This window comes from Delphinapterus leucas, chromosome X (assembly GCF_059928025.1).
Source record: "Delphinapterus leucas isolate spDelLeu-1000000601 "Yukka" chromosome X, BTC_Dleu_Yukka2, whole genome shotgun sequence".
Taxonomy (NCBI): domain Eukaryota; kingdom Metazoa; phylum Chordata; class Mammalia; order Artiodactyla; family Monodontidae; genus Delphinapterus; species Delphinapterus leucas.
Window position 1 is genome coordinate 109,103,255 of NC_143150.1, and position 25,404 is coordinate 109,128,658.

At 34.3% G+C, this 25,404-nt stretch overlaps 1 pseudogene; it reads right to left on the minus strand.

The window, feature by feature from the left end:
- The window catches only part of LOC111169568 (programmed cell death protein 7 pseudogene), a 31,590-nt pseudogene extending 10,934 nt beyond the window's left edge, over positions 1-20,656 (minus strand).
- Between the last annotated feature and the right edge of the window lie 4,748 nt (positions 20,657-25,404).

A 25,404-nucleotide genomic window follows, 5' to 3' on the forward strand; every position in this document is an offset into this window, starting at 1 on the left:
ACAAATTTTAGATTTGGATATTTCTGCTTTGTTTGACACTTCTGACTATTCACTTTCTTAAACTATTTGTTTCCTTTATTTCTACAGTGCTAATCTTTATTATTTCTACCTCTCTGATCATCTTGCTTAACCTCTTTCATGACCTTCTAATCCCTTTCTCATTTTTTTTAAAAAAAATGTTGTTTCCTTTCATCTCATTTTTATCCTCTACTTGGATGAACTTTCCTAATCTTAAGATATAAAGTACCATTTAAATGCTGATGATTCTCAAATCTATTTCTCCATCATTAACATATTAATGTACCTCAGAAGCATATTATTTGGTACTTGCTGATAATTTCCAAAAGTGAATTTATTACCTTCTAACTTTCTAGAAACACACATACACACAAAACAAAGCAAGCACCCACAATAACTCTGCTCCTCTTCTATTGCTTATCTTGTAGATGTCACTATAATCGAACTGAACACTGAAGACAAAAATGTGGGCTCTATTATTGACCACCGTGTCTGCAATGAGTCTTGCCTCAGGTTATTCATGCCTATGTGTAGTCATCTTGCACGTATGCAACTAATAGGATATTGCCCAAATGACTGTGCTTGACTTCAAACACAAAAAGGTTTGCAGCTTATACCTTTTCCTTTTTCTTGGATAACTGGTTGTTAGGGAAAGTGAGCTGCCATTTCATGAGGATACTCAAGCAATCCTATGTAGATATTTATTGGCAAGGAAATTAGTCCTCCTGCCATGAGCCAGCAAGGCACAGGCTTCCTGCCAACAGCCATGTGAGTGAGCTATCTTGAAAGCAGATCCTTCAGCACTAGCTGACATCATGACTGCAACCACATGAGAAGACCCAAGCCAGAACCATGTAGGTAAAGCTGCTCCAGAATCCTGACTCACAGAAACTGAAATAATAAATGTTATTGTTTCTAGCTGCTAAGTTTGGGGGTAATTTGTTGTGTGGCACTGAATAACCAATACAACTATTCTGTCTCTCCTTACTAATCATCAAGTTCTGTCAATGTCATTGCACAAATATTAATGAAATCCACTTTTCATCTTCAAATACTATTGTCCTAGTCAGGTCTTCATCAACTCTGGATTGGATTTAGCCCTCAAAATTATCTCTTCTCCTAGCACGATACTTTTCAAATCCATTCCCCATTCCACTTTCTAAGTGACTTACAGAGAATTCAAATTAACCATTCCACTTTTATGCAATAAAGATGTTAAAAAAACCAAAAAACGCCAGTGGTTCTTCTGCATTAATATGAAAGTAAAGTATTTGCCATGATGTAAAAAGTCTTAGGTAACCTGAAAGCTTTTATTTTCCTATCCAATTTTATTTCTCACTACTTCTCAGAACTCACTTTGTACAATAGAAATAAATACTGGACTGTTTTTTGACCTTGACACACAGCAGCTACATACCTCTATGTCATTTCTCCTAAGTTTCCTCTTCTTATAAACCCTTCTATCATCTTCTTCCTGACCACTTCACTATCAACTTTTGAGAACTAACTCAAGAATCATTTCCTCCAGGTAAACTTCTATAACTCCTGGAGGTCCGATGAAATAAACTCCTTTTGTTAACCTATAGGACTATTTAAATCCCTCTATCATAGCACTTACCACATCATAATAAAATTCTTTAAGCATCTGTTTCTCCTACTACTATGTGTGTGCAATGAACTGAATGCTTGTGTCTCCCTAAAATTCATATGTTGAAATCCTAACCCCGTAGGTAATGGTATTAGGTGGTGGGACCTTTGGGAGGTAATTAGGTCATGAGAGTGGATCTCTCATGAGTGGGATTAGTGTACTTGTAACAGAGACCCCAGTGAACTCTCTAGCTCTCTTTCCACCATGTGAGAATAAAAGGAGAAGTCAGGAGTCTGAAACCTCACCAGAACCCAACCATACTGGTACCATGATCTCAGACTTCCAAGAGTGTAAGAAATAAATGTATGTTGTTTAAGACACACAATTTATATTTTTGTTATAGCAGACCAAACTGATGAAGACAGTGTGGAAGAACAAATCTTCACATTGATTTTGAATAGAAATCTACTGATTGCATGCTTTATTTACTTGTAGTTTGCAAGTCTGCAAATGGAACAAAGAGACTCAGGGGATTGAGGTTTTCTGACTAGCAGAAGGAGTTATATGAGAGAGAGAGAGAGAGAGAGAGAGAGAGAGAGACTAGACAAATTTAGATAGAAATAGTTGTGGATCAAATTAGTACAAGGCCAGTGGGTTATTTTATGTGCTAAGTGATCAAGTTACATTTCTAAAAGAAATATTTAATAATATAAGTAAATAATATTTCCTGCAACAAACATGATTTACAAGTTTACATGGATAAACTATTACATTTATAAATCTTGCTTTTTACTACTTATTATGCATAAGAGGTTCTTGTAACTCAGACAATAGATTATGCATAGTTTGATCTTAAATAGATTTTTCTTACATAGTCCTTTCTTTACAGTATTCTGAGTTAATCAGAATATGTTATCTAAAATTTACTTCCTTATTTTTAATGAGATATGTTGTACCAATTCCAGCATTTTAAGTCAAACAATAAATATAATTGTAATTCCCCTTTTCTTTAATTATAGGTGTAAAATAAAAACAGTTTATAATTGTTAATGTCCAAAATAAGAAACATCTGAATATCAGGGATTATGTCAATCATTTCTATACATTCAGTACGTAGATAATACCTAGCCTATATCAGATACTCCATAAATATTGTTTATATAAGAGTGAATTGGATCAAATGATGGATAAATGATATCACTAATATATTAACACATCATATATGGGCTAATATGAGTAGATTATCATTTATTTAAGGCTTGAGTTTTGATCCAATTATCTGAGAAAATAATCATTAAAGACTAAAACATATTTTAATTAACTGTACACTGTAACTTAGATTTGCAACAAATTTTAATAATATTGATTAGGGTCACACACATGGTGGTTAGTGACATCAACTCTAAGAAGTGAGAGAATAAGTGTAACTGATCCCACGATACACTTTTCGGGGGTTGGGGAATGAAAGATTTTTGCAGGTGTAATGAGGTAATTAATTTAGGATGATGTCTAAAATATTAAGTAGGATTGTTGATCTGTCCATTTCCTATCAACCGTAATATCTTGCTATGATAATGAGAACATTATAGGTGTAGATGAAAGCGAAATAAGAGAAGCCTCCTACCGAGAGTGACAGTTGACAAGAATGGAGAAAGCAGAGATATCAACAACTATGTCAAAAAACATTACAATTGGGAGAATTCAGAGAGTAATTTAAACTCTGAAAAATTTAGTAATGCCAGGGAATATTATTGATTTCTAGCACAATAAAATAAATCATTTTCATAACATTTTCTTCTGTCATTAATAAAAAGTAAAATTAGGTTTAGTATACCCAGTTATAAAGTAATTGAAAATCAAGAGAATGCACTGAAAATAGCTTATTTCTAGAAAATGTTGAAAACTTAATTATGCAATGAATTCATCAAATAATGTGTTATTTCTAAATTACATAATATAATGTCCTTCTAAAACAAATATAATAATTTAAAATAGATGCATAGTATAAAACATAAGACAAAGATAAAATGTATTTACCTGCTTTATCTTTTAAGGATATAAAATATGCACAACTCAAGTTTCACCTTCTATCCCCTTACTATTTCTGCCTCCAAAAGTAGCCTTTATATTGCAATTAGTATGTACCTATCCCATGCAGGCTTTTAAATTTTTCATAAGCATGAACATACATACAACCATAATAATTGTAGTAAATAAAATTGACATTTATTGAGCATAAATCTGTGAGAAGCACCATTCCATGTACTTTACAAGCATTCATTTATTTAAGCTATGTAAGTAACTCCTTATGAGATAAATTTTATTATTCCTATTTTATTTACTTATTGAAGTATAGTTAGCTTACAATATTATATTAGTTTCAGGTGTACAACATAGTGATTTGATATTTTAATACATTATAAAATGTTCACCACTATGAGTCTGGTTACCGACTGTCACCACATAAAATATTACAATGTTATTGCCTATATTCCCTAGGCTGTACATTACATCCCCACGACTTATTTATTTTATAACTGGAAGTTTGTACTTCTTAATCCCCTTTACCTATTTCACCCACCATTATTCCTATTTTAAGCATGAGGAAAGTAAGATACAGAGAGGATAAATAGATTTACCCAAGATGACAGGATGTAGTCTCAGGATTTGAACCAGATAGTCTCTATCTAGAGTCTGAAATTTTAACTATTAATTGCACTTATTTTTTAAATTAAAAATTTTATTTTGAGATAATTATAGGTTCATCTGTAGCTATAAGAAACAATATAGAGAGATCCTTTGTCCCCTTTACCCAGTTTTCCCCAATGGTAACACTTGTAGAACATTACTACTCTATGAAACAGGATACTGAAATTAATAAAGTCAAGATACAGAATAATTTTATCACCACAAGGATCCCTCATGATGACTTTTATAGCTACCATCTGCCTGTCCCTGGCCAACTGAAACCACCAGTCTCATCTTCATTTCTATAATTCTGTCATTTCAAGAATGTAATATAAATGGAATAATATAGTTTGTAATATTTAGGGGGATTGCTTTTTGTTAATCAGCATAATTCCCTGGAGATCATCCAGTTGTTTTGCATATCAATATTTCATTCTTTTTCATGCTGAATAGTATTCCATGATATGGATTACCACAGTTTGTTTAACTATTCACCATTTGAGGGACATCTGGGTTGTTTCTAGTTTTGGCTATTACAAATAAAACTGCTATGAGCAGTTAATTAGTGTACAAGCTTTTGTGTAAACATAAGTTTTCACTGCTCTGGGATATATATTGCTGGGTTGTACAGTAATTGCATGTTTAGTTTTATAAGAAACTGCCAAACTGTTTTCCAGAATGGCTGCACCATTTTTACATCCCCACCAGCAACCTATGAGTGATCTAATTTCTCCACATCCTCACCAGCATTTGATGTTGTCATTATTTTTTATTTTAGCCATTCTGATAGTTGTGTAGTGATATCTCATTGTGGTTTTAATTTGCATTCCCCTAATGGTTAATGAGGTTGAGCATCTTTCCATGTAACTATTTGCCATCCATATATCCTCCTCAGTGAAACGTCACTTCATATCTTTTGCCCATTTTATGATTGGATCTATTGGCTTTTCGCTGTTGAGTTTTGCAAGTCTTTATATAGTATATATAGTATGCTACATATTAGTCCTTTGTTGGATAGCTTGTCTTTTCGTCCTCTGAATAGGATATTTCACAGAGCAAAAGTTTTTAATTCTTATGAGACCCAATTTATCAGTCTTTCCTTTTATGGAACATGGTTTTGGTCTACAGTCTAAGAACTCTTATCTAGACCTAGATTCCAAAGATTTTTTCCTATTTTTTTCAAAGTTTTATAGTTTTCCTTTAACATTTCAGTATCTGTTTTTAAGTTAATTTTTGTGTAAGGTGTGAGGTTTAGGTAAGATTCTTTGGTGTTCTTATTGTTTTGCCCAGGGATGTCCATTTGCTATAGCACTATTTGTTGAAAAGGTTATGATTCCTCCATTAAATTCCTTTTGCATATTTGTAAAAAAAAAATCAGTTGAGCATATTATGTGAACTGCCTCTGGGTCCTCTATTCTGTTCCTCTGATAATACAACACTGTCTTGATTACTGTAATTATATAGTAGGAGTTAATATTGGGTAGAAAGATTTCTCTCATTTTATTCTTTTTCATTGTTTTAGCTATTCGAAAGCCTATGCCTTTCCACATAAATTTTACCATAACATTTTCTATATCTACAAAAATCCTTGTTGGGATTTTCATAGTAACCACACTAAACCTATAGATCAATTTGGGGAGAACTGACATTTTTACTATATTGAGTCCTCTAATCCATGAAGACAGTATGTATCCCCATTTATTGAAGTCTTCCTTGGTTTATTTCATTAGTAAGATATTGTAACTATTTTGTGAAGACAATGATCATTTCTCCCCTCTGTCTCATCTGAACAACCTCAATGTCCATTATGCTGGTCACTCTGCAATCACCATGCTAAGTAAAAACTAAAAGAGCACCTATAGCTGGCTGTTGCTAAAACTCAAAAAGATATCACATTTCATTAAGCTTCACACACACACACACACACAGACACACACACACACGGTACACTGAGAAATCTCCAAACATCTATCTGGGGAATCATGGCCATTATGAAACACACAAACACTCTCCCATACACTCAGCAGGGAGGAGACCCTAACAAGGAGGGATCACAGGGGTAACAGTGAGACTGGCATTTTATCTGCCTAGGCATTCTGGCGCTATTGACCAGGATGGATGCAGACTTCTCACAGGAATTTTCAGCATACATATTCTGTACATGATTTGTTAGATTTATACCTAAATATTTCATATTCTTTGTTAATGTAAATGGTATTGTTTTTAATTTCATTTTCCACATGTTTATAGCTAATATATAGATATGCAATTGATTTTTACGTGTTAATTTTGTATTCTAAAACATTGCTAATCTCACTTATTAGTTCTAGTTTTTTTGTTTTTTATTTTGGATTCTTTACTATTTCAGTATAGACAAGGATGTCATCTGCAAATAGTGAAAACTTTATTTCTTCCTTTCCAACCAATCTGTATGCCTTTTATTTATTAATTATCATCATCATCATCATCATGCTTTATTTCAGTGGTCAGAATGCCCAGTTCTATGTTGATTAAGAGTGGTGAGAGTGGGCATCCTTGTCTTGTTCCTGATATTAGGGGGAAAAATAATGTCTTTCACCTTTAAAGATGATGTTAGCTGTAGGTTTTTTGTAGGTGCTCTTTATCAAATTGAAGAAGTTCCACTCTGTTCTCAGTCTGCTGAGAGTTTTCATCATGAATAGATGTTGGATTTTGTCATATGCCTTATGTGTCAATTGGTATCATGATATGATGTTTATTCTTTAGCCTGTTGAATTGTGGATTAAATTCACTTTCAAATGTTGGACCAAAGTAGTTGCATCAATATGCATGGCCATTAATGTTCTTAACTAATACTAGGCCTTTCACACTTTATAGTTTTTGGCCTTCAGAGGGGAGTGAAATTGTATCTAGTTGTATCAATTTGTGTTTTCCAAATTTCTGGTAAGAATATATTTTTATGTTAAATTCACGTTTCCTATTCTGTGAAATTCCTGTCTGTGTCCTTATCTGTATTAGGTTTTTGTTAACGATTTGTAGGAGTTATTTGCTTTGGTACCCCTAACATATATATGATATTTTTGCATATAATATCTGTTGTATATGATATTATACTTCATAAATTCTGCTATAAGTGGCAAATTTTTTCAACATTATATTTCTGAGATTCAGCCATACTGAAACATTTGGCTTAATTTCACCTTTCACATTTTATGAAAATAACACGTTCCATACATCCATTATCTTGTTAATAAGTATATACAGTAAGATTGTTTCCATTTTTTCCATTTTTATGAACATTTTTCTACATGGGTTTTTTGGAATATTTGTAAGAGTTCCTCTAGGAGAAAAATTATTGACTTATAGACTAAAGGCATTGTGATAGAGTACTAACATGTCTTCCCAAGATTCTTATCCCCGGTATACACACACTTTCTCCCAGCTTCTCAATAAAACACTAATCTAGGTACTGGTGTGAAGAGATTTTGCAGATGTCAAATAGTCCCAAATCATTTGACCAAGTGTTGTCTTGAAATCAGTCAATTGAGCATGGTATAACTGACTGTGGTCTCTGCAATTTCTACCCCAGGGGTAGTAATTCTAAATTTTTGCCTCCTCATCTTTATTGTATCAGCCATTCCAATCGGTGTATTAGCCTCTAATCTTTCTTTAATAGGAGGTGTTTTGGTTTTCTGATTAATTATGACTGATACACTTTTTCTTGCAGTATTTATCTTTGTTTTTAAAATGTTCATATAATGTCTTATTCTTGCTTGAGATATGATGTGACTGTGTATTTCCATTGCTACAAAAAAAATAATTTCCATTTTCTTTAACTCTCTCTTGTACATCATATGCCATCTATTTTTAAATCGATAGCATACAAACAAAAAACAGCATATTTTTTACAGGTACAGAAATAAAATGATTGTGAGAAGAATTCACTACATATCACTCCTATTGTTACTAAAATGACATAGTACCTAATGTCAGGGAACATAACACTTTTCTTCACTGAATACCCTTATGTGTATCCTCAAGAATATTGGAAACTGAGAGAACTTGATCCACCTTGCTGGAGTGTATTACATTTAAAGTATACCTGAGTATTTTTAAAGAAAAGACTGCAAAATTCTTCTATAAAGCAATTCATCTTCGAGTTCCTCCTCCTTCTCTTTCTTCTCCTTCTTTATCTCTTCCCTTCACCTTCACCTTCCCTTTCTTTTTCTTACGTGTCCCATCTTAATTATGCAAATATGAAGAAAGGAGGCGCCTGTTGCCTTGGGAGATGTATATATCTGCAGTATAATTAGCCTAGCAAAGAAGGCTCCTCTTAATATCCCTTGGTTGCAGATTCTGTTTACTGGGAGGAGATGGATAAATGTGCCTGAGAGCCAATGAGTCACATGGGAGGAAAGGATTAAAACTCCTGCAAATCCCTTTGGAGGTCAAACATTATTAAAAACTCACTGATGTTTTGTGATGGTTCTAGACAAGATCTGCTGACATGAAAGGCCACCAAGCACAAGCTATGTGCTATGTAGAAATGGGTAAAGCAGTTGAAGATCTAGACTCTTTATTAAGAGGACTATTCAACTCAAGAAACAGAAACTGGATTCCTGCTGATATAATCATTCGAGGATGCGAGCATTTGATTTGATTTCAAGTTCAAAAAGCAAATCACACTTAAACTTTAAATAAAGCAGTGCATGTAAAGTACCTCTGTAGTCTCTGACAGTAAGTGGCTACTCAGTAAATGACAGTTATTTATCCTATAACTCCTCCTCTACCCACACTGGGGGGAAGAAATAGAATATGTATCATTTGGTTGGAATTTCCAGATTTCTTTTGGGCTTCTGTTCACTGCAAAGCACAAACTCCCAATTGATCCTCCCTTCATCTCTAGAAAGTCCTCTTACCATTATTATTAACAGCTCTTCTATAAAACTGCCACAATTCAAGTAACTTCGTGTCTTAGACCTCTTTTCTGTCCTTACAACATATGAAGGGACTTCCTGTGGCTGATCAACATTTATTGATCCAAATATTTGCTGTCTTCCAATAGCATTGAATTAAAATTATTCTTAATTATATCAATCCCAAAATTTTAAGATTATCCCATTATAGATGTACTTTATTGAATTTAAATAATCTAATTATCAAAATATTTATATATTAGGATTTCTAAATTCTTTAAGACTAATAAATATTAACACTGTGGGAAATATTTCATCTTCTGACGTTGTTTATTAACAAACTCAGTTTGTGTGTGCATCACAGTAGTACACTTAACCAAGCCAAACTATTTTTATCCAAATAGATGGAGAAAATAATTAGGTCAACTCTTTTGCTTAGTAAATCTACACTCATTTCAAAAAATTATTCATGGAGATCCCCACCTTCTATATGCTGCCAATATTATCAATGAAAAAAATAGTGCTATTTTTGAAATGGCAGTTATATAAACTTACCTTTCCACATTTTCTTAAAAGTGACCTACCTTTTAAAGATTCAAGGCATGTATTTTATTTCAAATAGCATGTTTTACTACTGTAACAATTTAATCTACTTGCCTACTCCTTCAAAACTTAAGTTCTTGATTTTTTTTAACTCATCACATTTTTTTACAATCCCTTCTCCCTCTTCATAGACAGCATTCTTGATTTTTAATAGAAATTGCATATATTTAAGGTGTACAACATGATGTTTGATATACAATACATAGTGAAATGATTACTACAGTCAAGTTAATTAACACATCCAGCATTCTTGTTTTTACTTAAAAGCATCACAATTTTCAAAATTGTATTCCTCAACTTGTCATAGAGTAAAAACCTCCTTTTGGCTTAAGTTATGGGTGTTTTCCTATCTCATATTTTGCTCTGGAAATAGAGGAACAACTAACTTTAAATCTAAAACGTATTTATAAATTTACATCAAGAATTTTGAAGTCTTTTTAATAGAATTATGGCATGTTTTATACTGTTTTGTTAACAACCACTTGCAAATAAGAGGCATTTGGCAATTGTTAAACTGAATTATATTCTCCTTATTATCATATGTAGATCTATATCTAAGATGAACCCCAACAAAACATAGCGGCATCTTGGTACACTCAATAGGAATAAATACAATGAAATGTTTGCTCAGGTTATTAGTAAACACATGCTGATTTGTTTCCAGAAAAGCTTCAAATGTTGTATTTAAAAAATACTAGAGGTATTTTATACTTTAGCTTAAAAAATAAAGACACTAGTGTATTGATAAATGGTAGTTTGTGAAATCACTTCTGATTTGGTATACTGGGGTAGAAATTTTCAGAAAAGTGAGAAATAACTTGCTAAAAGTGAGTATGTACTATGTATTTTGTAAAAGTACAGGTAGTTATTATATTGCTGTAGCCCTTCATTATGAAGATAACTATATGTTATTGCAGCCCAGACTATATTCGCAAGTTTGTAAAGAGATACCTAACTAGCTGTGTTCACAAAACTGCTACAAACCAAACACTCACAGCATTTCATTTCATTCTCAGTGCCAAATCAAAGATGAAGTACCTGGATAGGGTATGCCTTTGTACAATTAAATGGGAACATTCAGGATGAAGGAGCATAATTGCCCAAGTTCACGCAGTTTGAATATGTCAGATTTGGAAATAGAACTCACATCTTGTGCGTCCAGAGACATTTCTAAGACTGTTTCTATATGACTGTTGCTTCTAGACTATCTGTATCTAGAACTATGTCCATAGATGATGTTCTCTTCCCCCTTCCTAGATGCCTCTATACACATCCTTTCTTCACCTGTACTGAGCTAATTGGCTTTCATTTGAGGTAGGAAATATGACTCTGACCCTTGACAGATTTAGAACAGATTTTTATTTCTATTCTTGTTTCACAGGGGTGAGATTTATGAATGCTATTTAAATACTTCTTAATTTAAATGTGCTAAAATAATATGAAGTTAGAAACTCTTTAAATGGGTGGTAATTCCAAGTATTCAAACACATTAGGAAATGTAGACGAGGTCATTTTGCAAAGTTAAAAGTGCAAGAACTCAAAGTATCTAATTTAAAAATTAATTTATTCTTGTATCTGTTATGGAATTAGTTCTCCTCTTCCTTTTTTTCCTGTACTATTTTTCTCTCCTCCTCTTACTTCACAGGCATATATTCAGATATCCAGCCCCTGTCAATGAGCCTCCTTAATTGAGCCAGGTGGTCTTGGAGGCAGAATTTCACCAGGAATACTAAAGGTAGTGCTTATGTGGATGCTCTTTAAAGCCCCAGAGGACATTTGGCAATGACTGAAGACGTTTTTGGTGTCATAACTAGAGTACAGGTGCTTCTGTCATCTAGGGGATAAAGACCAGGGATCCTGCTAAACATCCTTTATGCACAAGACACCCCCCAACACACACACACACACACACACACACACACACACAGACCAAAGAATTATCTGACCCAAAATATCAATAGTGCTGAGACTGAGCAACTCTGACCTAGGTAGGCATGGATCTCATTTTCTACTACGGAAATCTTGTAAAAAGTTTTTTATGATTAACCTCTTAGCAAGCTCTATCTAACTCACTGGCAGAGATTATATTTATGATTGATATGATCTAGTGCACTGTCCAGTATAGCAGTCACTAGCCACATGTGATTATTTACATTTAAATTAAATTTGTCATTGAATAAAGTGAAAATTTCAGTTTCTTGGTCATACTAGCTAGATTTTGAGTGCTCGATAACCACATGTGGCTAGAGGTTTCTTTATTAGAACATTTCCATCATTGTAGAAAGTTCTATTGCACAATGCTAATCTAGAGACTCCACATATGAACCACAGTGAAAGTGAAATATCTGATAGACACCATGAATGATATATCATGTGTGTGAAGGAAATGGGGGTGGGAAATGTTATCTATTCTGAAGTTTATATTTTTACTTTTAATGATCAGTCATGTACCTACAACAATATCTAGAGAGGTTAAGGACTGAGCAAGATAACCAAAAATAAAGTAAAATAAAAATAAACTTTTCTTGAGAACAATTGAGGCCACGCTCTAGAATTTTAACTATACACATATAATATGCAAATATGTGTTCAACAGCCTATACGATGGGTTTTAAACATCGATTTCCATTTCTTTTTCAATCAATGAAGTAGGATAATAGTTAAGCAACTGTTTTCCTCTTCTCTGTCAAAAGCTGCCTTGGGCCTACCTCACACTATTTGCACTGGGATATATGTCTCTGCTTCATAGCTGTGATTGTGTAAACCTTACTGGGTTTGCTAAGAACAGACTGTAATCATAAAGTCTGTGTAATTTCCCTCTGAAAAATTATTGCATTCCTCTCATATGTTTGGTTTAACCCAGATTGTGGTCCTTAGTATAGCTGCAATATCTGATCTTATTCCACATGAAATTAGAAGGAAACAGAATTCTCTATGCTTTAAAAGAAAAATTGCACCAGATCGGTTCAACAGCCAAAGGAAAACATATTCAAGACTATTGCAATAGGGGAGAGAGATATAACTCAGCTTCACTGAAACAAAAAGCAGGAAAATTTTAAAGGCTGAGGTGAGCTAATGGAAAAATACTGGAGGATGTTGGAGGGAAGTGTGTCAGTGTGATTAGGCTATCTGTGTTTGCTAACTGGTGCTTATTTAAGTTAGTCTTCAACTATCACAGAGTCTGGGAAATATTTCTGATAATTACATTTCAAAGGGATGGCTCCCAGGTCTTTGAAAAAGACATTCCTAGGTTGTAGAAGACTTACATCTCAAAGAGACAGAGAAAAAAAATTATCATTGCCAGTTTTCTTAAATAAATGTTCTACACAAAGGAAGTCAGGGGTCTGTAGTTAGGAAGAAGCCTGGCTAAAGTTTAGTCAAGCTGAGGGGAATGTTAAGGCTGTCTTGGTCAGTGCACAATGAACTGTGACATTTTAACCCTAAGTTGCTGGGAAGAATAATTACTGATTTGAGTTTAGGTCAGAAAATGGAATCTTCCATTGAGCAATATCACACCCCCCCCATACAACACAATTTACACATTTTATCACCCTGAATGAGGCCTAAGACAGTGCTATTTAGTTTTGTTTTGTTTTCAGGTAAGCAGCTTCAAGAAAACCAGTACTGAGTAATGGAAGGAAGAAAGAGTCGGAAACAGTAAGGGCAATTGTACCTAATTATCGACTTGATGACAAACTGAAATTATAATGGAGTTAATCACAGTTAAGGCATACAAAACTGGAGTTGGGCAGCCATTAAGGATCTGGTTTCAGACACATCTTTGCACCACTGAGAATTTGAATTTTCTTTGAACTCTACCAGAGCCAAGGACATCACCAGCCAGCTGCAACCTTATGGTCTCAAGGTTGCTTGTAACTAAGCAACCATTTCGGACCCCAACCAACCATTACTTAACAAGCATCCTTACTTCTTGCCAGCTCCAATTATAATTCTTGATAAACAACTTACGTAAATAACTGTAACCTTGAGGATTTTGCCTTTATCAGCCTCCCCCATGTTGTAGTCGGGCGGAACACAATTCAAGTGCTTCTTGAAGCTGTGTCTCCCAAGGTGCAGTACTAACAAACCCGAAATAAACACTAAAAAGAAAAAAAATCCAATCAGTTCTCTATTTCTGAAATTTTGTTTAACAAGCTGAAGCGAATTAGGACACAAAATTCATTCATTTTCAGAGCTTCTAAGAGTATCTTCTAAGTCCATAGCTATACTATAGTGAATCAGATTTGAGGACAAAGTCTCCATTTCAGAAGGTCACAGAGTAGGAGAGATAAGCTCCTAGGCAAATTGGTCATCTCAAAGAGAATTTGCATGAAGCAGACATGCAGAGTTTCCTGGTTTCTGAGCAATATTTTAATTTTAACCTCATAAGACTATTGTGCTGCTTTTACCCCAAACAGTGTGGGTTCTAACTTCTCCTTCATCTCCAGAATAAGGCAAGTCTCCCAGTCTCATTTGTCCATAACATTGCCTTTGAAAGCATTTATCACAGTTGCAAATATTTAATTATTTGCGTAATCACTTAGTTTTAAAATTACCTGCCCTAGTAGCCTGTGAACTCCACGAGAGCATGTATACTCATAGCTTCCTTTTCCATTGCTGTGTCTCTAGCCTCTAGCTTAGCACATGGCCAAGAGTAGGTATTAAATGATTATTTTCAATGTAGTGATATTGTGTGATAAACTCTTTGCTTCTTAAGAAACTTACAGGTAAATTCCTTTTACTCTGCATCAGGCTTCTTAAGGAAATTTTCTAAAATGTACTGTTTGTTCCTTTAAAATGATATTGCATATTCAAAACAATTCAGAGCACAATGAAGCATTTCATAAGTTATGAGCACAGATTTGTCTCCATATGTTATATGTCATAATATATATGTTATTAATTTTCAAGATAGAGAGAAACCCAATCTCCTCACATACTTCAAAATAAACATTTTATAGATAAAAGTGGCATAACCGAAGTGAACCATATCAGTTTTTAAAAATGTACAAAGAGTATGTGGCCAGTAGGGTTGGTGTGTATTTCCACTGATGGTGAGAAACAATTTTAGACTAAAAAAATAATGATGTAGTCATGAAAAACAAAGGACACAAATGAGACACAATAAGGGCAATGAGATTATGCTACTTAAATGTAACTCAAATATATTGTATGCCTAATATATCTTAGATACTTTATAAATTGCATTTAACAAAGTAAAATAAATTTTTTGTTAAGGAAATATTACCCTAAGAAGGTTAGCTAGAAAATAGCAACAGAAGCTAAAAGAATGGAAAAATGATAGTTTAAACCTTATCCCTAAAACCTAACTCCAGTATTTAAGTTTGAATTAGATGATTTTCCCAACTGAGATTCTTCATGTATTTAGTAAGCTTGACTGGACTGATTCTAATTCATTTTCATACACAATGAGGCCTGCTCTTTAGAAACTCTACACTATGTAATGTTTCACGTCACCTTTACATTTTTAAATAGTTCACTGCCAACCAACATTTGCTCATAAGGGTTCAATAAAAATGCTGAGGATATAAAGAATGAATGATATTTTAACCTTGTTCTTTTCTCTTACCATTGGGCATATTACATTATCACAGTGTTCAAATCTGCATCAAATCTTATAATCCTGGGTTATTTGTAAATGTTTTAGAGATAGTTGAATTTTTTGGAAAGAACATTTTAAATTAAATTTATGTATTTAATTTTCTGATAGACAATCAGAGCCTTTTGATCTAAAAATTATTCCTCAAATGTCTTGTAGAAAAAGTGACTCAAGAATAAACTCATGCAGCAAATATTTTCTCATGCAGAAAATATTGCCCGAGCTTTATTGAGATATAACTGACACATTGTGTAAGTTTAAGGTGTACAATGAGATGATTTGATACATTTATATATTGTGAAATGATTACAACAATAAGGTTAGTTAACATATCCTTCACCTCACATAGTTACCATTTTTTAACTATTTTAGATGGCCAATTACTTTTCCAAGTTATATGTCAATATATGTAAAGAGAAAGGTTTTCTCTGAAAAGTCCTACTTTTTGTTTAATATTTCTGTTATATAACATATTGTATTATATGTTGGGGTTAATTTTTTCCAAAACAAAAATGAATGTTTAATACTTCGTTCTTAAAAAATAAAGTATATGATATGTTGATTTTAAATTTTGAAGAAAACTGTGATATTCTTATAAATTAACCAACTACTTTCCCTCCCCCTCTCCCTCTTTTCCAGATGCCTCCCTTATCCAGATGTCTAGGACTTCCAACCAACTTCCAAAGGCTTTGCGTTTTTCTCATCTTAAAAAATTTCCCTATTATTTGATTCCTATGATTGTATTTGCTTACTATATACCATTAAGTGTCGATCATGTTGTCTAGGGCTCAGCAAACTACCTCCCCTTGGACAAATCCAGCCCACCACCTGTTTTTGTTAATAAAATTTTATTGGAAGACAGCCACGCCCATTCATTTGCATGTTATCTTTGGCTGATTTTATACTACAAGGACAAAGTTGAATAGCTGTAACAAAGATCATATGGCCTGCAGAGCTTAAAGTATTTACTATCTGGCCCTTTGCAGCAAAAGTTTGCTGTCTCCTATCCATTGCCTGATATATAGCAGGTGCTGAATATATACTCATACATTAATTACATTAATAGATGATGGATGGCAAATGATAGGAGAGATGCAGGCTTTATGTAAGAGGAGACCACTTCCTTCATTCCGGGTGTTGAGATCCAAATTGGCTTCTGGAGTATGAGTGGGTTTTATTATGGTTAAAGAAAAAGAAAAATGTAACTCTTCACAGAAACAATAAATATTGGGACCAGGTGGTGAAGTGAACTAAAAGATTTAGTTCTTGGCTGTTGTAAAAAACATATAATTTCATATCAGAAGAGTGTACTAATATCTGATTGCCTCCAATTCTCAAAAATTGGATGCTCAGTAAGAACACTAAGTGTGGTAGAGTTCACTATTACCTAATTTAAGAAATTTTCACAGCCTATTGTGTTTCTTATCTTGAGGTACTTTCATTGCTACTTCTACCTTTGCTGTGGAACTGTTAACTAGTCAAAAGTGAAAATAAACAGTCAATGAATTTCTTTCTAAAGATTGCTATAAAATGCTTACAGTATAAGTTAGGAGTCTGGAATTAACCTATTCACACTACTAGATGTAAAACAGATAACCAACAAGAACCTACTGTATAGCACAGGGAACTATATTCAATATTTTGTAATAACCTATGAGGGAAAAGAATCTGAAAAAAATAGATATATATGTATATATAACTGAATCACTTTGCTGTACACCTGAAATTAATATAACATTGTAAATCAACTATACTTCAATAAAAATAAGCAAATAATTTTTTTTAAAAAATGCTTAAAGTAGAAGAGCTTGTAATATTTAGGGTTTTTAGTTATCGGAGTTATATTACAGTCCTTTGAAATATGGATAAATAAGAGCTGGCTTGAAAAAAAAGTTTAATAGAAATTATGCAGCAGAAATCCAGAGAAGGAGAAAGAATATAGTTTCTTCAGTTAGTGAAACTTGATTTCTTAGATTTCTCAAGTAGTTACTGGACTATGGAATCTCCAGAGAAGTGACTGAACACCAGAAATTTTCATGGTTGATAGAAATACATTTTCTTTGGTCATATACGAAGCAATCTTGAGGATGGGCAAATATACTATATAAAGAGACTGTCAAACGTTGTTGTTTAAATTGTATTGCTTTTGTGGATTTAAAGTGGGTTTATAATTGTATATTATAATATATTTAGTATAAAATAGAATGTATAATTGGATTCTTCAAAATATAGAAATGATATTTATGTCTCATTTCTACTTTCATAATTCCTTATTTCATTTTTTCCATTTAAATTATCTCTGTCATGCTGTTTTACATTCTTTTTATCTGCTGTTTTATTTATATTTATACTTGTTTATGAAGATAGAAAAATTCATAATAAAGGATGTGGTTGGCAATAAATAAGCTGTGAGACTGCATATTTTGTAACAGAGGAAGCTTGGGACATGAAAAAGAAGCCCTGAGCGTTAAACTTTCACTCTCTGTGGACGCAGGGGGCTGCAGCATTACTCCTGAATAAAAGAAGACCTGGCTGTGGAGCTGTGAGGACTTGAAAAATCTGTTTACAAGCATGGTGCCCAATTTGCAAGTTAAAGTGGAATATAGCTGGACAATAAATTTAAGAAGCAAATCCACCTGCCATAAAGGGCACTGCTTTTCAACCAAGAGGCCAAAGAAAAGTAATAGTTGGGAAAGTCCTGATCTTAGAACTAGGCATTTTGAATAAAAATTATTAACACTGGAGAGGGAACTGCCATATAAAATGCTTGTATCAGACCATCTAGTTTGGTGGATGAGGAAATCCGGCATATCTAGTCATGAGGTATTTGCAGGACAAAAAGCAAAATATCAATCCATTGTTAGAATATCTTCCATCCTCCTCCAAATGATAGAATTCAAGAATGAAAAAGAGACCTTACAAATGAAGAAGAGACTGAAATGTGAATAACAGCCTACAAAAGAACTGACTTTTCTTTTCTTTCCTTTTTCTCTTTCTTTTCCCCTTTCTTTCTTTCTCTCTCTCTCTCTTTCTGTTTTTTCATTTATCAATGCTTTATACAATCAACAAGCATTGAGTGGCAATTATAATTTATTGTGATAAACACTGAAGATAAAAAGATAAAAAATAAAGCAATATAGTAAATGGATTAATAGAAATGTGCACATAGTATTATTGGGCACCTAGAGGAAGAATGTAACACCATTTAAGATGAGGAATTCAGGAAAGAAATAACCTCAATATTGAGTCACTGGTATGAGTATGAATATTGAATATTGAGTCATTGGTATGAGTATGAATTGGCTGCGGGAATAGGGACAGGAAAGAAGTGAGGTAGAGATTGAGCAGAAGATATTTTTGGCAATTAGTGTGTTATAAGGAAAGTCTTTGAAAAGCAAAACTACACAGTGTATGAAGGAAACAAGTACCATTCTGGGTTATTGAAGCCAGAAATTTGAGGCAGGGAAATGGTCAGTGATAAGAAAAAGGGTCAGGTCATAGAGAGCCTTGTATAAGTCTTTTAGAAATGTTGGAATCCATTCTATAAGTAACTAGGACCCATGGAAGCATTTTAAGCAGCTGAATTATTTGAAATATTGCTTTTTAAATAATGTTGGTGGCTTTTTACAGGGTTTCCACATTTTTAGTGGGGGCCACTGAATATTGATTAGTCACCCAAGCAGATTTAGGAAGTTGTAATAGTGAGATGTTAGATTTAAACTTGAAATATTGAAGTTGTTATGAGAATGAATAGAAGGGAGCTTATTAAAAATATTTAGAGGGTAAAACTGACAGACTATTATAATGAATTTGATGTCAGGGTTGAGAGAAAAAAGAGATTTAAAAATGACACCTAGCTGGAATGGTTGGGTGGATGGTGGTATAACTAAGTAAGATATAAAATAATCTAGAAGGAAACAAAAATCTGGTGGAGGAAAGAATAGTGCAGTATTCTTATATGCTACATTTAAGGTGTCTGCATACAGCTGGATTTAGTGTGTAACTCCAGGAGAGATCTGGACAGCATAATGGTAAGGATGAGACAATGACAATGACTGGGATCTCACATATAGAGCAGTGGGTGAAAGGTAGACCATTACAAATTTTCAAGGCTGACAGATATATCCAGATTTGGAAAAACAATGGGTGAAGAATGGGAACCAATATTAGAGGCATAGGTTCAAGGAAGTAGATCACTGAAATAAGGAAACAAAACATTTGTGGCGATGTGTAGGTCAATCCAGGCTAGCTCCATCATGTCATGCTCTGTCCACTCCTAACCAAAACTTGGCTGACTCAGATGGAAGGTCCACTTTTCATTTCATTTCTCTTTACTTTCTCACTTCCATCTTGAATTTAATTCTTTGCTATATTCCTTTTGGGTTCCAAAAAAGCTCCAGATTTGAGCATTTTCATGCTTTCTCTCCCATAGGCTCAACTTTCCCCGTCCCCACACCCTTGTATGTATGCTTTTCAAAATCATGCCAGTATCCTGGCAGTCTCATTGTAAGGTGGTTTTGTTATTGCTTTTGTTGTTGCTTACTTGCCTTCACCATATTTGTGCCAAACAGTGTGGTGGATGTTGAAGAAAGCAAAAATAAGAGGATGTTAATTCCAGTTCTTTGGGGGTTTGTAATCTAGGTATTAAGATATGCTTAAAAATCACTATCATTTGCTGTAGGAATTAGAGTGAGGTAAGCGGAAAAAAAAATGTAATATAATATGATCCCAGTATTTTTAGTTTCCTTCCTTTTTCCCACTTTAGAAGTGTTAAAACTGAAACCCAGAAAGCTGATCTTGACTTTCCCAAGATCACAGTACTGGCTAATGTTTAAATGAATAGTTCTTTGGTGAACAAATGGATATTGTGGGGGCTGAAGATTCAGATTTAGGAGTTGACTGCAGGATTAACTATGCCCGCACAAAGTGCACGTTATCATAGAGAGCTATCTATTTAACTGCGTTTCTAGAAAAGGCATATTACTTAATGGAAAATTCAAAATACATGACATGTTCATTTCCATTCAGTATATCTTGCTACAATAATTCCATGTGCTTAGTAAAAAGAAAGAAAGCTCTCTAAAAACAGCAGGCCACAGTCTTTCCTTGTTGAAAACCTTACTCTTCTTTGTCATATTGGCTGATGTTCAGCTGCACACAAAGAAGCAGGTTGTTCCTGCTGGGCTTCACAAGGAGGAGGTGACAGAAGCCCAGGTATGAGCTCATAGCCATGGTCCCCGACATGGTAGGGTACAGCAGTCCCTCCATTCTGCACAGAGCCACATGTTAATTGTATATCTGTTGAAATGCTGCTCCCTCCAATCCTGATCTACAGAACACTGTGATGAGAGCTCTAGGGAAGCCCTGTTCCAGAACCAAGGAATTTTTATGGCAGTGATATAGGAAGATGAAAACATCTCATCCACAACTTCCATTAAGTTGGCTACAGTAACCAGGCCAGGGGACCTAGGCTTCTGGTGGGAGAACTCACAGATCTTTGTGGCATGCCTATAAATGTCCAGATAGCCATCATGGATCCCCAGAGAGAGTTACTATCTTCCTGGCTACCAAGCAGATGGCACCATCCTCAAAGGCTTTTAAGTACTTGAGTCAGGACACTAAAATATGCTGTAATTGGCTGTTAAGTATAGCAATGGAAGGACATATTTGGAAGACACAGTCAGCTAGATATTGGTTCATAATTATTTGTTCTGGAAGATTCATTGTGCTGGCAAAGGTCAGGATCACAAACCGGGCCTCCTTGTGATTGGGCCAAAGAAATTGTATACTATATCTTACTTTGACTCCACAGTTTGAATTCATCCACAAGCAGCAAGACAGTCTCCAGAGATGGTTCAAAGCTATGTGATAGCAGTTTTACTATGAACTACATATGTTGGCCTTTACACATTGGAATAGGAAGCTTCTCTAGAGGAAGGTTTCTGAACCCTGGCACTATTAACATTTTGGGTTGAATAATTATTTGTTGTTGGGAAACTGTCTTGTGCACTGTAGAATGTTTAGTAAGGTCATGCTCTCTGCCTACTAGATGCCAGCAGTAACACCTCATCAGTTCTGACAACCAAAAATGTCTCCAGATATTTCCAAATGTCCCCTGGCGGAAACCACTGCTCTAGAATTTTATTGGTAAATATATTCGTATGGCTATGTTTTGTTTTTTCATTAAATCAACTCACACTTTAAGTTATTTAATAGATTTTATAACACTGATATTTAAAAAATGTTTTTGATTGTCTATTTACATAATAATTATTTATCCAAATTTAGCAAAAATATAAGTAAGAATTCCATGGATACCAACTTTAACCAAAATTCCTTTGTCTAGAGAGGGAGGTATGAGCAAACACAGAAGGACCCAGGTAACAGTAGTGGCATTATGTAAAGAAGTGTGTGTTATTACATATGTAACCATCACTAAAGTACTGTAGAAGAACAGAAACCATTCAAAATTTACTAATTTTAGCATGACTTTGAAAACTACTTAGTCTTTTAGAAATGTTGGAATTTTTTAAGACTGGAATTTACGAGTATCACCTTAACATTTTTCTTCTGCTTTCCTTTAATTTCTCATATACGTAGTGTCATTTCTTAATGGTGACAGAGGCTTTTGGTACAAACAAGCTTTTTACCAGGGAGTAGTATGTTTTTTTCTGCAAGATAACCAGCCTACATTTTGGCATTAGAATTTTCTAAAGATAATAAATATCTCACTTTTTCCCTCAAAGATTATCCCAATCTTAAATAAAATTAATTTAGTAAGATGCTTAACATTTAACTGGCAATGGTCTTCAGAGCTGTTTCATTGGATAATTTTTCACTAGGATTTTTTCAGAATCTCTGGTATCAGAGAAAGCTTATAGTAAAGGAACAGATAATTTTATTTTTAAAATATGCTTTAAAATTACTTAAGCCTTTGGTGGGAATGTAAAGTGATACAGCCACTATGGAGAACAGTATGGAAGTTCCTTAAAAAACTAAAAATAGAACTACCATATGACCCAGCAATCCCACTACTGGGCATATACCCTGAGAAAACCATAAGTCAAAAAGAGTCATGTACCACAAGGTTCATTGCAGCTCTATTTACAATAGCCAGGACATGGAAGCTACCTAAGTGTCCATCAACAGATGAATGGATAAAGAAGATGTGGCACATATACACAATGGAATATTACTCAGCCATTAAAAGAAACAAAATTGAGTTATTTGTAGTGAGGTGGATGGACCTAGAGTCTGTCAGAAAGAGTGAAGTAAGTCAGAAAGAGAAAAACAAATACTGTATGCTAACACATATATATGGAAATCTAAAAAAAAAAATGGTTATGAAGAACCTAGGGGCAGGACGGGAATAAAGACGCAGACCTACTAGAGAATGGACTTGAGGACATGGGGAGGGGGAAGGGTAAGCTGGGACAAAGTGAGAGAGTGCTATGGACATATATACACTACCAAATGTAAAATCAATAGCTAGTGGGAAGCAGCCACATAGCACAGGGAGATCAGCTCAGTGCTTCGTGACCACCTAGAGGGGTGGGATAGGGAGGGTGGGAGGGAGACGCAAGAGGGAGGGGATATGGGGATATATGTATAGCTGATTCACTTTGTTATACAGCAGAAACTAACACACCATTGTAAAGCAATTATACTCCTATCAAGATGTTAAAAAAAAAAAGATACACTTATGCTGCAACCAGGAAACACACTACTAGCTATTTACCCAAGTTATATGCAAACATGTATGTTTGCACAAAGCCTTGTACAAGAATGTACATAGAGCTTTATTCATAAAATCCAAAACTGGAAACACAGCTCAAGTGTTGATCAATAGGAGAATAAATAAAGTGTAGTATATTCATATAATGAACTACTTAGGACTACAAAGTAGCAAGTTCCTTGCACAGAAAGTGACATGGATGAATGTCAAAAACATGCTGAGTGAAAAAAGCCTCACACAAAAGAGTACATAGTGTATAAACAAATCATAGAAAGTCCTAGAACAAGCAGAGAAAAATTAATTTATGGTTGAAAAAAGTCAGAATAATGGTTACCTCTGAAAGCAGGGATGAAGTGAAAATGGACTGGAAAGGAACATTTGAAAACTTTTCTGGGGTGATGACAACATTCTATATTGTGATAGGAGTTTGGGTTACTTGTCAAAATTCATCAAAATGCCTGCTTAAGCTCATGCAGCTCAATATGAAAAAAAACAAACAACCCAATCCAAAAATGGGCAGAAGGCCTAAATAGAGATTTCTCCAAAGAAGATATACAGACTGCCAACAGACACATGAAAGAATGCTCAACATCATTAATCATTAGAGAAATGCAAATCAGAAGTACAATGAGGTATCATCTCACACCAGTCAGAATGGCCATCATCAAAAAATCTAGAAACAATAAATGCTGGTGAGGGTGTGGAGAAAAGGGAACCCTCTTGCACTGCTGGTGGGAATGTAAACTGATACAGCCACTATGGAGAACAGTATGGACGTTCGTGAAAAAACTAAAAACAGAACTACCATACGACCCAGCAATCCCACTACTGGGCATATAACCTGAGAAAACCATAATTCAAAAAGAGTCATGTACCACAATGTTCATTGCAGCTCTATTTACAATAGCCAGGACATGGAAGCAACCTAAGTGTCCATCAACAGATGAATGGATGAAGAAGATGTGGCACATATATACAATGGAATATTACTCAGCCATAAAAAGGAACAAAACTGAGGTATTTGTAGTGAGGTGGATGGACCTAGAGTCTGTCATACAGAGTGAAGTAAGTCAGAAAGAGAAAAACAAATACCATATGATAACACATATATATGGAATCTAAAAAAAAAAAAATGGTCATGAAGAACCTAGGGGCAAGATGGGAATAAAGATGCAGACCTACTAGAGAATGGACTTGAGGATACGGGGAGGGGGAAGGGTAAGCTGGGATGACGTGAGAGAGTGGCATGGACATATATACACTACTAAATGTAAAATCAATAGCTAGTGGGAAGCAGCCGCATAGCACAGGAAAATCAGCTCGGTGCTTTGTGACCACCTAGAGAGGTGGGATAGGGAGGGTGGGAGGGAGGGAGACGCAAGGGGGAAGAAATATGGGGACATATATATATGTATAACAGATTCACTTTGTTATAAAGCAGAAACTAACACACCACTGTAAAGCAATTATACTCCAATAAAGATGTTAAAAAAAAAATGCCTGCTTAAAATTTGTACATATTGTTATAAGTAGATTTTACCTCAAATTAAAAAAAAACTGTAAAAAAATACTGACCTCTAGCTTATGAGTTGCATACTAAAATGTTTATCACAAGTATACTGATGTGTGCAAATTATGATAAAATGCCTACAAAAAATACGATGGGTAGAAGGATAGCTAGACAAAGAAACGTGATAAAACAGGTAGAGCAAAATGTTGTGTCGAGTATTGATGTTGGGTATATGAATGTTCACTGTAAAATTCTTTCACATTTTCTGCACACTGGAGATATTCTATAATAAATTATATATATATATTTATATATATATTTAACACCAGAAAGTGGCAACAACATTTTCTCTGGCTTTATGACTAGATCTGTGTTACCCACCATTTCTGCAGAGGCAGGAACACTGAAATCGTCAGTACAATGGAAGATTCCTGAGGAGGCTCTGAGGTAGCAACTACAAATGCTCTAGAAGGCAAAAGACAAAAAGAAGGAAAAAATATTATTCAAAATGAGACTCTTAATCAAATGCAAAACATGAATAAATGGTTTTTTACAAAAGAAAACCATCAAAATTCACCATTGAAAATATTAGTGCAATAAATTCCATGAAGGAGGCTGCACAGCCCTAATGAAATATAATCAGGTACTCTAGATGGTGTTAACTGCTTCTAAGAAAAAGAGAGTATAATTAAAACATCAAATTGTCATTTTACAGCATAACATTTCCCTGATGGGACTTTGGATTGG